At 36.4% G+C, this 14351-nt stretch overlaps 1 pseudogene; it reads right to left on the reverse strand.

Annotated features, from left to right (window-relative positions):
- The window catches only part of LOC131039948 (protein RAE1-like), a 45693-nt pseudogene extending 32583 nt beyond the window's left edge, over positions 1-13110 (reverse strand).
- Between the last annotated feature and the right edge of the window lie 1241 nt (positions 13111-14351).

The raw sequence follows: 14351 nt of genomic DNA on the forward strand, positions 1-14351 counted from the left end.
GGTTTGAAACCTTCAGAGCTGTTCTCGAATAGTCTTGTGGATAGATTCAGTAGAAAGCTGGCTGGTTGGAAAGGTACCCTTCTTAGTCAAGCTGGAAAAGTCCATCTTTTAAAATCTTCTCTCCAAAGTCTTCTGGTGTATGCTTTAAGCCTCTTTAAAATCCCTGGTAAATTTGTTGAAGCTATTGAGAAAATACAGAAAGCCTTCCTTTGGTCTAGGGTTGAGGAGAAGAAGAGAATGATTCTTGTAGCCTGGGATAATGTGTGTAAACCCCAAAAGAAGGGGGGTCTGGGCTTAAGGAATATCATAACCTTGAACAAAACTCTTCTTGCCAAACAAATCTATAGAACTTATCAGGGAAAAGGAGAATGGAATGATATCTAGAAGGCTAAGTACTTGCGGGAGGTTCCCACCATAGAAGATTTCCTTGTCTCTGATCAGATACCAAGTGGCTCTTTCATTTGAAACAATGTTATCTAGGCTAAATGTATTTCTAGTTTAGGCAATGTCTAGGCCATAGGTGATGGCAGGAAGGTGGATTTTTGGGACGATGCTTGAATTGGTGGAGCCCCTCTTAATAAGAGTGCCTCTCAGATGATCGGTGCTAAAGTGGCTGATTACTAGAAAGATCAAAAGTGGGTGGACCTCAGCTCAATTAATCCCAAACTAAAGTAGGTAAACCTAATGATCAACCATGCTATCTTAAATACCAGAAGAGAATACCACATGGTGTGGAGAGGGACCTTTTCAGGGACTTATTCGGTCTCTTCTGTTGTCCTTTTGCTAACTCAATCCTAAGACCTTACTCCTTGCTGTTACTACTCACTAAGTTGCCATTAGTCTTATGTTCAAAGCTATTCTAGTCGGTTACTACTACTAAAATATTCAGTCGGTAAGCATAGTGCAGTCGATTATAGAAGAAAGTAGTCTCAGAGCTTAGTATACACCGAGCAGTCTACCAAGTAATGTTCTATGACTACAGAGAAGCAAAGATGATACACCGAGTTAACATACACCGAGTGAAACATGTTACTAGATTCATTAAACCTGGACACACATATGGAAACGTGTTACAAGATCGAGGAACATAGAATCATTATCTCATTGGAAATTGCACTTATAGATTTTGTATGATTTTGAGGTCATCTATCCAATGAAATATTTTGTATGGTTATTCATTCAATAAATCATGTTTGTAAGATCGAAGCATGAACTTGATCACCGACATAAGAGATCTATTTATACAACATGAGCTAAGGATTAAAATGTGTGTGTGCATGTGTGTGTGAAGCAAGACTTCTGTGAAAAGCAAAATCATGGGAAATCATAGAGTTTTATGACTATTACAGTTGACAGAGAGACACTGAGGTCACCGAGAAGGATTTCAGAGAACAGTCAAGGAGCAGAGTAAACAGAAGGGTTTACCGAGTTAATATATGGATTACCGAGGTATGCTATAAGCAAGGTAATATCATTTTGAACACATAGAATTTGTTATAACATTCTAGATGTAAAGTTGCAAATATTTTGTAAGATTTGATTGTAATATTTTGAGTTGTAAGAGAAACCTCTAACAGGGTAAAAGACTCTAACTAAGTCTATAAATTGTAAAGCCTCTAACCAGGTGCAACATTTAGAATAAGTATTGTAAAATCCTTTAGCAAGGTAGATCTAACAGATCTTGATACTCCTAATAGGGTAAGCTATCAGAAATAGCTAAACATGTAGCTCTAACCGAGCAACCTTTATTATTGCAGTAGTGAAGTTGTGGGTGTCATCCCCACCACAGTTTTTCTCTCTAACCAAGAGTTTCTGCCTAACCAAAATATATGTGTTATGGAGTGAATCATGTATGATTGTCATTTATTTGTTTTAGTATTATATTATGTTACAACAATATTTAGTTTATGCTTAACAGTAAAGTTATTGTTGAAGAAAAGTTTTGAAGTACTGATTCACCCCTCCCCTCTTAGTACATTAGCTTTCCATATTGGGCCTAACAATTGGTATCAGAGCTTCAATCTTGGAAAAGGGTTTAACAGCCTAAAGAGAAAGATCTTATCAATGGAAGGCTATAAACAATCTTAGAGAATTGTGTATTTACAAGAAGAGTTGGATCATGCTAATCAAGTGATTACAGACATGGAAAGACAAATGCAAAAAATCATTGAAAGTCAGAAGAAGATTGTCTGGTGATTTGCAGGACTCTCAAGAGCTGGTGGAAGAAATTGAGACATCATTTGAGAACAGTATGTTTGAAGAGACTGAAGAAATGATTGAAGTATTGATAGAAAAGAACAAAGCACTGACTGATCAGCTAAAAGCAATGAAAAGAGAACATGAACATTTCAGCACATAGATGACTAAAAATCTTGATGCATTGAGGATAGTCGAGGATAAACTAAGAGATCTAGAAAGTGAAAAACAACAGCTTGCAACATTAGTATCTGAAAAGAATGATGAAATTACAAGGTTAATTGGTATTCAACAAAATCTATCAGATCAATTGGGTTATGCACATCATGAAACAAATCTTAAAGATGATGAGAATCAAGCATTGAAACTTGAAGTATCAAGTTTGACCGATGAACTTGAAATAGAGAAGAAATCCAAAGAAACATTGAAGAAGAGTTATGAAGCATCAAAGATGTTGGATGAACAACTGAATACAAGAAGACCCAACAAAGATGTAGGACTTGGTTACAAAGGAAAAGACTCTACCGAGAAGGGAATCCACACTACCGAGAGAGGAGAATCATCAAAGCAAGCTGGAAACAAGAAGAACATCAAAGGAAAGAAGCCTATTTGCAACTACTGTGGAAATCAAGGTCACATTACCAACATGTGCCAAAACAGAAAAGGTAAGCAACCGAATGTTACTAAGTCCAATGGTTATTGTTAAAATTGCAATAAGTATGGTCACAAATCTAATCAATGTAGGCCAAAATCTATTAGCAATTATCAAAAGGAAAAATTCAAAGGGTTTTGTAAAAACTGCAATAGATATGGACATAGTACCGACAAGTGTTGGTTTAAGAAAAAGAACTATATGTGGTCTACACACCGAGCAAATACTGGAAGCTACCGAACTCACACAAATCCTAACCGACAATATGTTGTAGTACCATGGGATTACAATACAAGGATATGGTGTGAATGTTGTGGAAGATATGGACATATAAGTGCCAACTGCTTTATAAGGTTTGGAATGAAAAACTGAAGATCATGGAGAAATCCTGGTATGGCATGTTTTCATTGTCACAAAGTTGGACACTTGGCTGGACATTGCAGAGATCAACCATGAGAAGATATTGAAAAGATAAAAAGCAAACTCCAGATGATTTGGAGAAAGAAGGAAATTGTGTTAAATGAAGAAAGCACCTTACCTACCGAGTTAGGTGCACCTATTCCAAATTAATCGATAAAGGTATGAAGGGACTGCATTCTCTCAAGGTTCAATCTTAACATTTCCTATTTTATCGGTTAAAGCACAAAAAGGATAGTAAATCGGTTTAGTGGAACCGAGTGCATTTAATGTTTTTGACCTAACCTGCATGGAGCCCGATAAGGTATATTGTGTACTTAAAGCATTTACGCAATCATTTTACACTTACCAAGTTTTCAAGAGAGCAGAGCAAGTGATTCCAAGGTGATCAAACCTCCTTCGAAGCGAAATTCAAGGTATTTACATCAATCGCAACGCATTGTCAAGCTAGTTTACCGATCACATCTGTTGAGAATTTTTGTTTCATATTTGCTAAGAGGAAAGCGTCTACCGTTTGAAAGTCTTCAAACCCTAAGGATCTTTTGTTAGTATTTATCCAAAATCTACAATGGCACCTAAGATCCAAGAGCCCATTGTTGTTAAGAATGTTGAAAAGCCCTCACTGAAATATTCTTTAACTCCCAAAGTAGCATCTGAACTGGATGACAAAACTACATTTTCACTCATTTTGGATAGGGTTTTGCTAGTTGAGGATGTCAGATTCTTCACCAAATGTTATGTTGAGGAACTCGGTCATGTTGAAATCAAAGACACATATGATGAATTATGTACTGATGGGAAACTGGATAGCAAGTATGAACACATTAAAATCAAGGGATTGACCGCAGCCCTAACCTATCCCCGTGTCTTCAAACCCCAGTGGGTCAAGTTTGTTCTGAGCAGAGTTCATGATGATTTCATGTGGTTAGAGGAGAAACCATTCAAAATCACCAAGGAAATCATTCATTTGATCACCGTTTACCCTATTTTTGATCATGCCCGAGCTCAGAAAATGATATCACAGAAGGAATTGATCACTTTAACCGGAGTTGAATCCGATTGCAGAGGATTGAAACTGAACAATGTGACAAATGCAGAGCTAAAGTTTTCCATTAGAGTAATAGGTTATTGTTTCTTCCAATCAACAAGGGAAAACAGTGTACCCTGTGCAGCAGTCGACTTAGCATATAAAATTGTGAAGAAAGGACTGAAAATTGATCTTTGTGAAGTATTGTTGAAAAATCTGTTTGAGAATCTGAACACCATAAGGAAGCCGAAGAAGAACAACTCGGCGAATACACTGAAGTTTGGATCACTTCTGGTATGCATGTTTTTCTATTTTGAGAAGTTCTTTCCAACTGTCGGTAAAGTAGTTTGGGAGCTACACCGACCAATCACCCATCAAATCAATGACTTCATCAAACATCTAGGTGATAACTTTAATGATATTATGGATGACTATTTCAGTAAGTTTCAAGAAAAGATGCATAATAGGCATAGAATTCCACCCCAGCTAGTGAAAAAATACAAGGATGACATATGTTTTGAAGTAGACACCGACTATTGCTATGTGAATGTTGTGGAACCAAGAACTCAATCTTTGCCACCTATGGGTTATGAGATTGATTTTGACATCACACAATAGCAGATAGATGCTTTTCTTACACTACCAAGGCATGCTACCGGGCTGAGATATGGAACATATGAAGAAGTTAAAGAGAAAGTAAAGATGAGCATTGTAGTACCAAAAGCTACAAGGAAAGCAACAAAAATGATCAAGGCATTATCGAAGAAATTTGGAGAAGGTTCTTCTTCCACACCTGTCAAGGGCACTCTAGTCATCACCAAGGAGGAATCTGAAGCCTAGGAGGCTGCTATTACATTAAGCACCGAATTGTCTAAAGGGAAAATTCTGAAAAGAAAGAAACAAGATACATCAAAGGTATCACAGACTCCCTTAGTAAAGTGCCGAAACACAAGATCATCTGCGGTGTCACCGAGTAAGAAACCAAAGAATGTTGCTGCTCCAAAGGTAACAAAAACCTATAAGAAATCTACTTGGAGACTCATTTTGACTAAAGATTCCAGTGACACCGAATCTGAAGAAGTAGGTAAATTTCAGATTGTCAAGAGAAAAAAGGTAGATGTACATAGTGTTGAAAATTTTTGTGCAAATCTGAAGCAATATGGTGGATTTGGATAATTCAAATATGTTAAGTATGAATCCAGATCTGATGATGAAAAGAGACAAATAGAAGAAGCTATCATCTGCACACTTCTGAAATTTTGATTGGTCCCATTGCAAGTAACTAACTCTCTTCCAAAAGAATTGTATTTGCATATTGATAACAGGTGGAAATATGCAATGGAATTGAAAAAATAGATTAGAGAAAGAAGTCTGGTACATCTCTTTCTAGACATGTCGGTAGTTGAGATAAATGAACATCTGAAAAACTACCACACAAATTTCCTCGTCAAGCAAAGAGCCTTAAAATTGATGAATGGCCTTTATATTGAAGTAGAGCAGGAGACAAAAGAAAAGTGGCTGGAAATCTTTTGAATCAAGAGTACTACCGAGCAAGGTGAAGTTGAAATAGTTGATGTCATCGAGCAAGATCCTGATATCATTGAGCAAGACCCTGCTGACACTATACAAATTGATGAAGATATCATGGACACCGAGGCACCAGAACAGGAAATGATAGAAGCGAATGCATATGCCAAAATGGTATCTAGTGAGTTAGTTTTGGAACAAGTTTAGACCTATCCTTTGGTCACTCAGTCTATTTCAACCTAGGCCCCTCAAGACACTGAACAAGGCACAGAGGGTCAACAGTCTATAGAAGGAGAAGCTACTCCTCAGGCCACTGGGGAACCGACTTCTTAAGCTCCTTATAACACTGAAAATGTTACAACTAAGACCCCGAGCAAAGATTCACCGAAGGACTCAACAGAGGCTAAAGAAACTGACAAAAGTGTTGCATCCACTGAGCAACCCACCAAGGGTTAACAAGCCTCCCAAGCTATTGTATTAGTTCAACCGGTGAAATCTAAAGAAAAGAAAATGAAGAAGAATAGTTTCAAGATAGATTTATCGAAACCAATAGTGTTGCCAAATGTAGACATATCTAAATTAAAAGGGCAAGCACTCATTGAATTCGGTGAACTATGCAAAGCTAAAGCCGAACAAGAGAAGCAAATGGCTATTCAAAAGAAAAATAAAGTACTTTAGAAGGTGAAGGCACTATTAACTGATATGCTACCTACAACTACAGTGTCAAAAGTTGCAGCCATCCATATTCAACTGGATGAACTCCTTAATCAGATAGAGACATCTGGAGTAGACACATCTGAATATTTGAGCAAATTGAAGGACAAAGAGCTCACTGCAAAAATGATTGAAGAAGTACAAAAAGCAATTGCTATCGGTAAAGTTAAACTTGACAAATTTATTACTGAGTTGTTCCCTCAACTCAAGCACATTCTTTATTTATTTCAGAAACTTTGTACATTCTCTTTATTCATTAAAGATATCAAAAATAAAACAGAAGTAATTGAGAAAGAGATCACCGATCTCTTAAATAAGTTGACCACTAAGCCCAATTCTGTTCAGAATTTCTATACAAAGTTACGAAAGCTCATGGCTCAACAATTGGAACTCAGGAATGAAGAGCACAAAATAAGGATGGACATTATGACTCTTCAAACCTTATTCATTCCACACTTGTCCTCCGTCCAAGAATAGATCAACCGAGCTACCTATTTATCTACTACACAAGAGGGAAGCACATTAGATGGTTTAATTTTCTTATTAGCTTACATTCAAGCTCATAATTCTTTAATGGACAGTGTCAAGGATGCCCTCTCTGTCACACTCACCGATGCAAGGACAAAGTATAAATCCATTTTTGACCAGTTGCCTCCACCAAATGGTAACTAAGTTTTGATGTTTGTCAAAAAGGGAGAGTATAGTATACAAGTATCACAGGGGGAGTATATCGAGAAGAGTATCCAAATGCATAGTTGAATTTGACAGGGGAGCAGTGAACTGAGCAGAACAACAGTGATAATCAGGTAGTGATTATAGAATATTGATCACCGAGCATATAAAATCAGAGTTATATTGATAAGGGGAGTATATCTGAATATACTATTTCATTGACAAATGTATATATTGTCAGTTTAGTCAAATTTTGTAAGTATATAGATTTTTTTAGTTATAACTTTGAAAGTAGTTTTGTCAAACATCTCAACTAATGTCAAAAGGGGAGATTGTTACTACTCACTAAGTTACCATTAGTCTTATGTTCAAAGTTATTCTAGTTGGTTACTACTACCAAAATATTCAGTCGGTAAGCACAGTGCAGTCGGTTATAGAAGAAAGTATTCTCAGAGCTTAGTATACACCGAGTAGTCTACCGAGTAATGTTCTATGACTACTGAGCAACAAAGATGATACACCGAGTTAATATACACCGAGTGAAATGTGTTACCAAATTCATTGAACTTGGACACACATATGGAAACATGTTACAAGATCGAGGAACACAGAATCGTTATCTCATTGGAAATTGCACTTATAGATTTTGTATGATTTTGAGGTCATCTATCCAATGAAATATTTTGTATGGTTATTCATTCGATAAATCATGTTTGTAAGATCGAAGCATGAACCCGATCACTGACATAAGAGATCTATTTATACAGCATAAGCTAAGGATTAAAATGTGTGTGTGCATGTGTGTGTGAAGCAAGACTTGTGTGAAAAGAAAAATCATGGGAAATCACAGAGTGTTATGACTGTTACAGTTGAGAGAGAGACACAGAGGTCACCAAGAAGGATTTCAGAGAACAGTCAAGGAACAGAGTAAACAGAAGGGTTTACCGTGTTAATATATGGATTACCGAGGTATGCTATAAGCTAGGTAATATCATTTTGAGCACATAGAATCTGCTATAACATTCCAGATGTAAAGTTGCATATATTTTGTAAGATTTGATTGTAATATTTTGAGTTGTAAGAGAAACCTCTAACAGGGTAAAAGACTCTAACTAAGTCTATAAATTGTAAAGCCTCTAACTAGGTGCAACATTTAGAATAAGTGTTGTAAAATCCTTTAGCAAGGTAGATCTAACAGATTTTGATACTCCTAACAGGGTAAGCTATCAAAAATAGCTAAACATGTAGCTCTAACCAAGCAACCTTTATTATTGCAAAAGTGAAGTTGTGGGTGTCATCCCCACCACAATTTTTCTCTCTAACCAAGAGTTTCTACGTAACCAAAATTTATGTGTTATGGAGTGAATCATGTATGATTGTCATTTATTTGTTTTAGTATTATATTATGTTACAACAATATTCAGTTTATGCTTAATAGTAAAGTTATTGTTGAAGAAAAGTTTTGAAGTACTGATTCACCCCTCCCCTCTTAGTACATTAGCTTTCCATATTGGGCCTAACACTTGCTGGGCTAAGGCTTGGTATCTAGGTTTGATTCCTAAAATCGATATCTTTTTGTCGATCCTTTTGTAAAATAAGATTCTTACTACTGATAATTTGAGAAAGAGGGGCTTTTGTATTCCTAATAGATGCTATCTTTGTCTTAATAATGAGGAATTTGTGAACCATATTTTTATACATTGTTCTTTTGTTCTTCCTATCTGGAGGATGTTTTCTCAAATATGGAGGTTGAATTGGGTCTTCCTTGAGGAGATTGAAGATTGTTTCACAAGCTGGCAATATTCTACCAATAACCTCACCATAAGAAATCTATGGAAGTTTTCCTTTGCCCATATCCTTTGGGGTATATGGAAAGAGGAATAATAGAATATTCAGGAATGATAGTAATACCTCTGAAGTGGTGGTGGGCCAAGATAAAAAATAGTTGTGTTGAGAATGTGATGGCCAGGGGGTGCATTGTTGTAATAATAAGGGGGAATTTGATGTTCTCAAGTGCTGGAATATTCCAGCCTATATGGGCACCAACATCAACCAAATCAAAAGAAGTATGTGTAGCTAGTCTTTTCCCCTAATGATTGGTTTAAGGCCAACTTTGATGGTGCTACGAAAGGGAACCCTGGACCTACTGGTTGTGGTGGAGTTATCTGGAATGGTGTTGGCTTTTGTACTAGGGTGGTTGCCTATCCCTTGGGGATTCAAGCAAATCATCTGGCGGAAGCTATGGGTGCCATCCAATCCATTAAATTAGCCTATAATTTGGGTGTCAACATGTTATGGTTGGAATATGACTCTAAAAACATTATTAATTGCCTCCTTGGTAAACACCAACCCTCATGGACGATTGAAAACATCAATGATTCTGCCAGGAAGTTGCTTCAGGGGTTTAAAAATGCCACATTTCCCATGTTTACAGAGAGGCCAATAGGTGTGCTGATTGGGCTGCCAATGAGGCAGTACAAAGCAAGCAAATTATGACCTGGAATTGCGAGGGGGAGATCCCTTGTGCGGCACGTGATATCTTAACTTATGAAAGATTGCATGGTAAGCAAGGCCAGATTTGAAATCATTTCTTGAGGTGTTAGTGGTGATCGTGGGGTTTTGTATGCATCTGAGAAGGAGGTAAAGTAATTATTACAGGATCACTTTGCATTCTTTATGGGTGTTTTTTTCCCTTTTGAATAAAAGTATTAGAAATTCCCACAGAATTCTTGTGGTTTTTCACAACAATTTTATTGCAAAGAAAGGTATTTGATGCAATTTACAGTAGATAGATATCAATAACATTATGGGGGGAAATCACAAGAGAATGGAGGCTACCACCATTGATAAATGGAGGAACCGTCCGCAGGTCTGGGCGGTACTTCAAGCTGTCAAGATGAGTGATTTCATGGAGGGAATGCAGGAGAAATGACCTAAAATTACAAGAATCTTCAAGAAGGGATGGAATAAAGGCACATTAACCATAGGCAACAGGAAGGTCAAGGTGATTGAAACTATGATCGCTAAGGATACGGGTCTTCCGATAGATGACATCAAGTTCTATAAGGATAGGAAGATTTTAGATGCTGCCATGAAGAAATTTCCAAAGGATGAGGAGGAGAAAGCCAAACTAGTGAACAACAACCATACCTACTTGCCAAAGATAATTAAGTTAATTTGGCAAAGGGTTTTGCTTGCTATAATGGGATTTATCACTCTCGATGGTAGATTTACAAGGGTTTACAACTACCATTTTATCTTACTAAACCACTTTAGGTATAAAGATAAAATTTCTATTCCATACTGTCTTTTCTGCACCCTTAATGCTAAGATGAAGGATGCAATATCCAATCCCAATACCAACCCAACAATGCATGAAGGTTTGATGGCAATTCTGTATAATCACATCAAGACCACTACCGTCCATCTGAATATAGCTGAGGTTTTCGAGTTAGAAGAGGATCTCGATGACTCTGATGATGAGGAAGGTAAAGGCTATGACACGGAAGATGAGAATAAGGATGACCCACAAATTGCTAGGTCGAGCAGGAAAAAAAGAAAAACAGAGCATGGGCAATAGAATAAAGGGTCGGCCAAAAGGAAAACAGAGCATGGGCAATAGAATAAAGGGTCGGCCAAAAGGAAACGGAGAGGGGAGGATGAGGATAGCTAGTATGATGAGGATAATGGGATTGATAATGACATGGATACTGAAAGTGAGGAGGTCAAAATCCTCATGAGCCGGAAGTAGAAAAGGAAGACACCTAAAAATAAGGATGTGGGAACCAAGAATTGGTTGCCTCTCATGACTGACTCTAAGGATAAGGACCTAATGGGGGAGAACATGACCATGAAAGAAGCTCAGAGCTATGATGTCAAGGAGGTGGGACTCATTGAGGTGAATCTTGAGACTCTTGGTGACAAAACCTAGGAAGATCATCACCTAGATATTGACCTCTATATCTATAACGACACATATAGCTTCAAAAAGGTGCTCCTTTGGATGCAAAAGGAAATTACTGGCATTAAAACCAAGCAAGCCCAGGAAGTAGGAAAAATTGAGACTTTAGAAGCTTTAGGTTCGGGTAAATTCAACTCCCTCCCAAATTGTCCTAGTGAGCTCACCAAAGCTATTAGTAATGTAGAGGAGATCATCAATGCTAATCGGAATAGCTTTCTTATCTTGGAGAACAGAGCAAGAGCCACTGAAAAAAGACTTGATGGAGTTGAGAACACGCTCAAAAAGATTGGTGAGAAAAGTCATAAGATTCCTAAGGCCGCCTCGGCTAGTATGAAGGCTCTTATTAGTAAGCTTGAGAAAGACCATGGGGATAAGGCTTTGACGGACATCATTGAAGTGAAGGAAGATACCCTAGAGGATAAGGAGTCTGGGTTTGGGAGAAGAACGCGTGCGAGCACCAGAAAGATGCAAAGCCAAAGAAAGGAAATTGAGGAAATCAAGCGAGCGACTGATAATATGGAACAACTAGAGCTGGAAGCTATTGAGATGCTTCGAAACTTAACCTAAATTTGGGTTCAATCTGTTAGTCCCTTTTGTTTTTGTTATTTGTTTCTAGTTTGTTCGCATTCTTGCTTGTCAGTTGTCCTTTTCTTAGGTCCTGCGTTTTGTGTGTTGTTGTGCTTTAATGTATATCTTTTGATCTTTTGATTGTATTGGGTTTCAAGGGCCCATCAAAACCTATTTTCGCTTATTCAAAAACAATATCTCACTTTTCTTGTGTCTATCTACCTTTCTTTCTTTATAGCTTCTTATATACTTGTCTTGCTATCTTTTCATCTCCTCTCTCATTGTCTCCCTTTTAATATCATTATTATAAAAATAAAATTTACTATTAATCATAAAATACAATTGACAAAATTTTATACCATTTTTTAATCAAAAATAGATGACAGAAAAATTGACAATGAATAGTTTGATATTAATTATTAGCTACATTGACAATAGTGAAAAATAATGATAACAACTGAAATTTTATAGTAAAAAAGTTAAAATGATTAATTTGTCAAAAAATAATTAAAATAAATAACAATTTATAATATAATGTAACATTAATTTTTATTTTTTATTTTTATTAAAGACATATCAATTAAATAAATACAACTTATTATAAAAGACAATTTCAACAATATTTAATATCATTTTTTATTAAAAATAAAAATAATTAATATGATTAATTTATCAAAAAATAAATTAAAATGAACTACAATTAATAACATTTGATAACATTATCTATTCTTTTATTTTTTCAAAAGATATTAAATAGCTGTACTGTACAAACGAGGGTACATACCTTACCTGACTAGACTAACACACTAAGTCAAGGGTGGCCTATTTTATGCTGTTATTTAAATTTATAGTTTTATTTTAAGCCTGTTTGTACATCTTTAGCCTCAGTCGACCATTAACATTTAAGAAAAATCCTAAGTTCAAAAGCTTCGAAGAGATATTGATTTGTAGTGTTATGTAATGTGTTACATCTAATTATTTGTTGTAGTCACAGATTTAAAAGAAATAAATGTCAGCAGAGTAGCCCAATCTAAAAGAAGAAATTTTCAGCGAAGCCCCACGTTTAAATCACTCACTAACATGATAATGTGTAACAGGGAGTACCATGTCACATCCAAATTACAATATGTCAAATCTAAAAGTTAGAAAGTTACAGTAATGAAAACTATGATATGATGTTTGTCAAAATTGGATACATAATAGTGAAAGGCCAAAGAATCAAGAATAAATGTCAATCATTCTCTGTATTTTAGATAACCGAGATACAAAACAAAACTAAAGCACACGTGCAGAGAGAGAGATAGAGAGGCATACCTCGTAGGATTTGTTAGGGTTGTGAAGACTTGTAACAATTCCCCTAAGGCCAGAAGTCGACATTGCAAAATAATCTCTGGTACTCAATACAAGGACTATAGCTTACAAAATCTCTGAAAGACTATAATTCTTGTCAGGGCTCTCGAAAACGGCTGATAAGCTCTCAGTGCCAGTTTGTTAAATTTGTTAAAAAAAGATCTAAGTTATATTCTATGGTTTTGTTCTACAGCAACAGCTAATGGGCCCAAGCTTACGCAGAAAATGCAATTTGGCAGTGGAAAATGTCTAAGGCGGGGCAGATATCATATGCTATTATGCATTAACCGGGGTCCGGGACAGAGACTTCTATTTTGGAGAAACTCAACTGATTAGGAGAGCTTGAAAGCTCACGTAAAGAAGCCGATATACGATTCTCAATGTCTTTCTCTATTTAGTATTTACTAAGGTGTTGTCACGCCATAGTACAAGTTTCTAATTGTATGCGGCTAAAGAGATCTGTTCCCAGAAGAAATTACCGTTTATTTGCCAATGGTTCCTGCTTTTTCTGGTTATCTTTGATTTCTTTTTAGCAATTCTTTTTGTTTCCATCACGAAGCACCATTGGTGTGGGTAGCCACATCCTACATAGCTCAAGTTATATACTGCCATTCTATTCTAGTTCACTGTTCTTATCGCCTCAAACAAATTGGACAGGAGTTGAGAGTATATGACTCGCTGGATTTAGAGGATGTTACTATTTTTTGTTCTTTCTTTTCTTATCATCTCTTTTCTGGTCGCCATCAAGTTTAATCTTCACTTTTTGTTGTTCCGAAACTGCTGCGATTTCTAACTTTGGAAGAGTTTAAATATGGAAAGCTTGACTGGACATGGAGAAATTGAAGTTGGGCGTTGGAATCAAGAATTGTCTTGAACTGGACGAAATTAAGGGTTTACCCACCTTACAGTGGCGTTGGTAATTATTATTGGCCGCAATTGCTCGAGTTTCATATCTGAGTTTGCTCCTCATGGATGTTGATTTTACCTTTCAAGCATTGGCATATTAAAATTTCTGGGCGCTCACATTGATACCGTGCAAGACTAGCTAGTGCAATTTTTGGTTTATTTTAAAACTTGAATTCTAATAAAAGAAGCCATTAACCCTCAGTCTATGAATGTTGAATGACTTCCAATATATCCAGTCTATGAATGTTGAATGACTTTCATGTGTTTTCAATTAATGAGGATGTTATATAATGTATTTTAATTGCTATTTCCTTTGAAGCATAGTTAAAAAGCAAATTTGGTTTCAAACAGGAATCTTTACA

Source organism: Cryptomeria japonica, chromosome 11 (assembly GCF_030272615.1).
Source record: "Cryptomeria japonica chromosome 11, Sugi_1.0, whole genome shotgun sequence".
NCBI classification, from domain to species: Eukaryota; Viridiplantae; Streptophyta; class Pinopsida; order Cupressales; family Cupressaceae; genus Cryptomeria; species Cryptomeria japonica.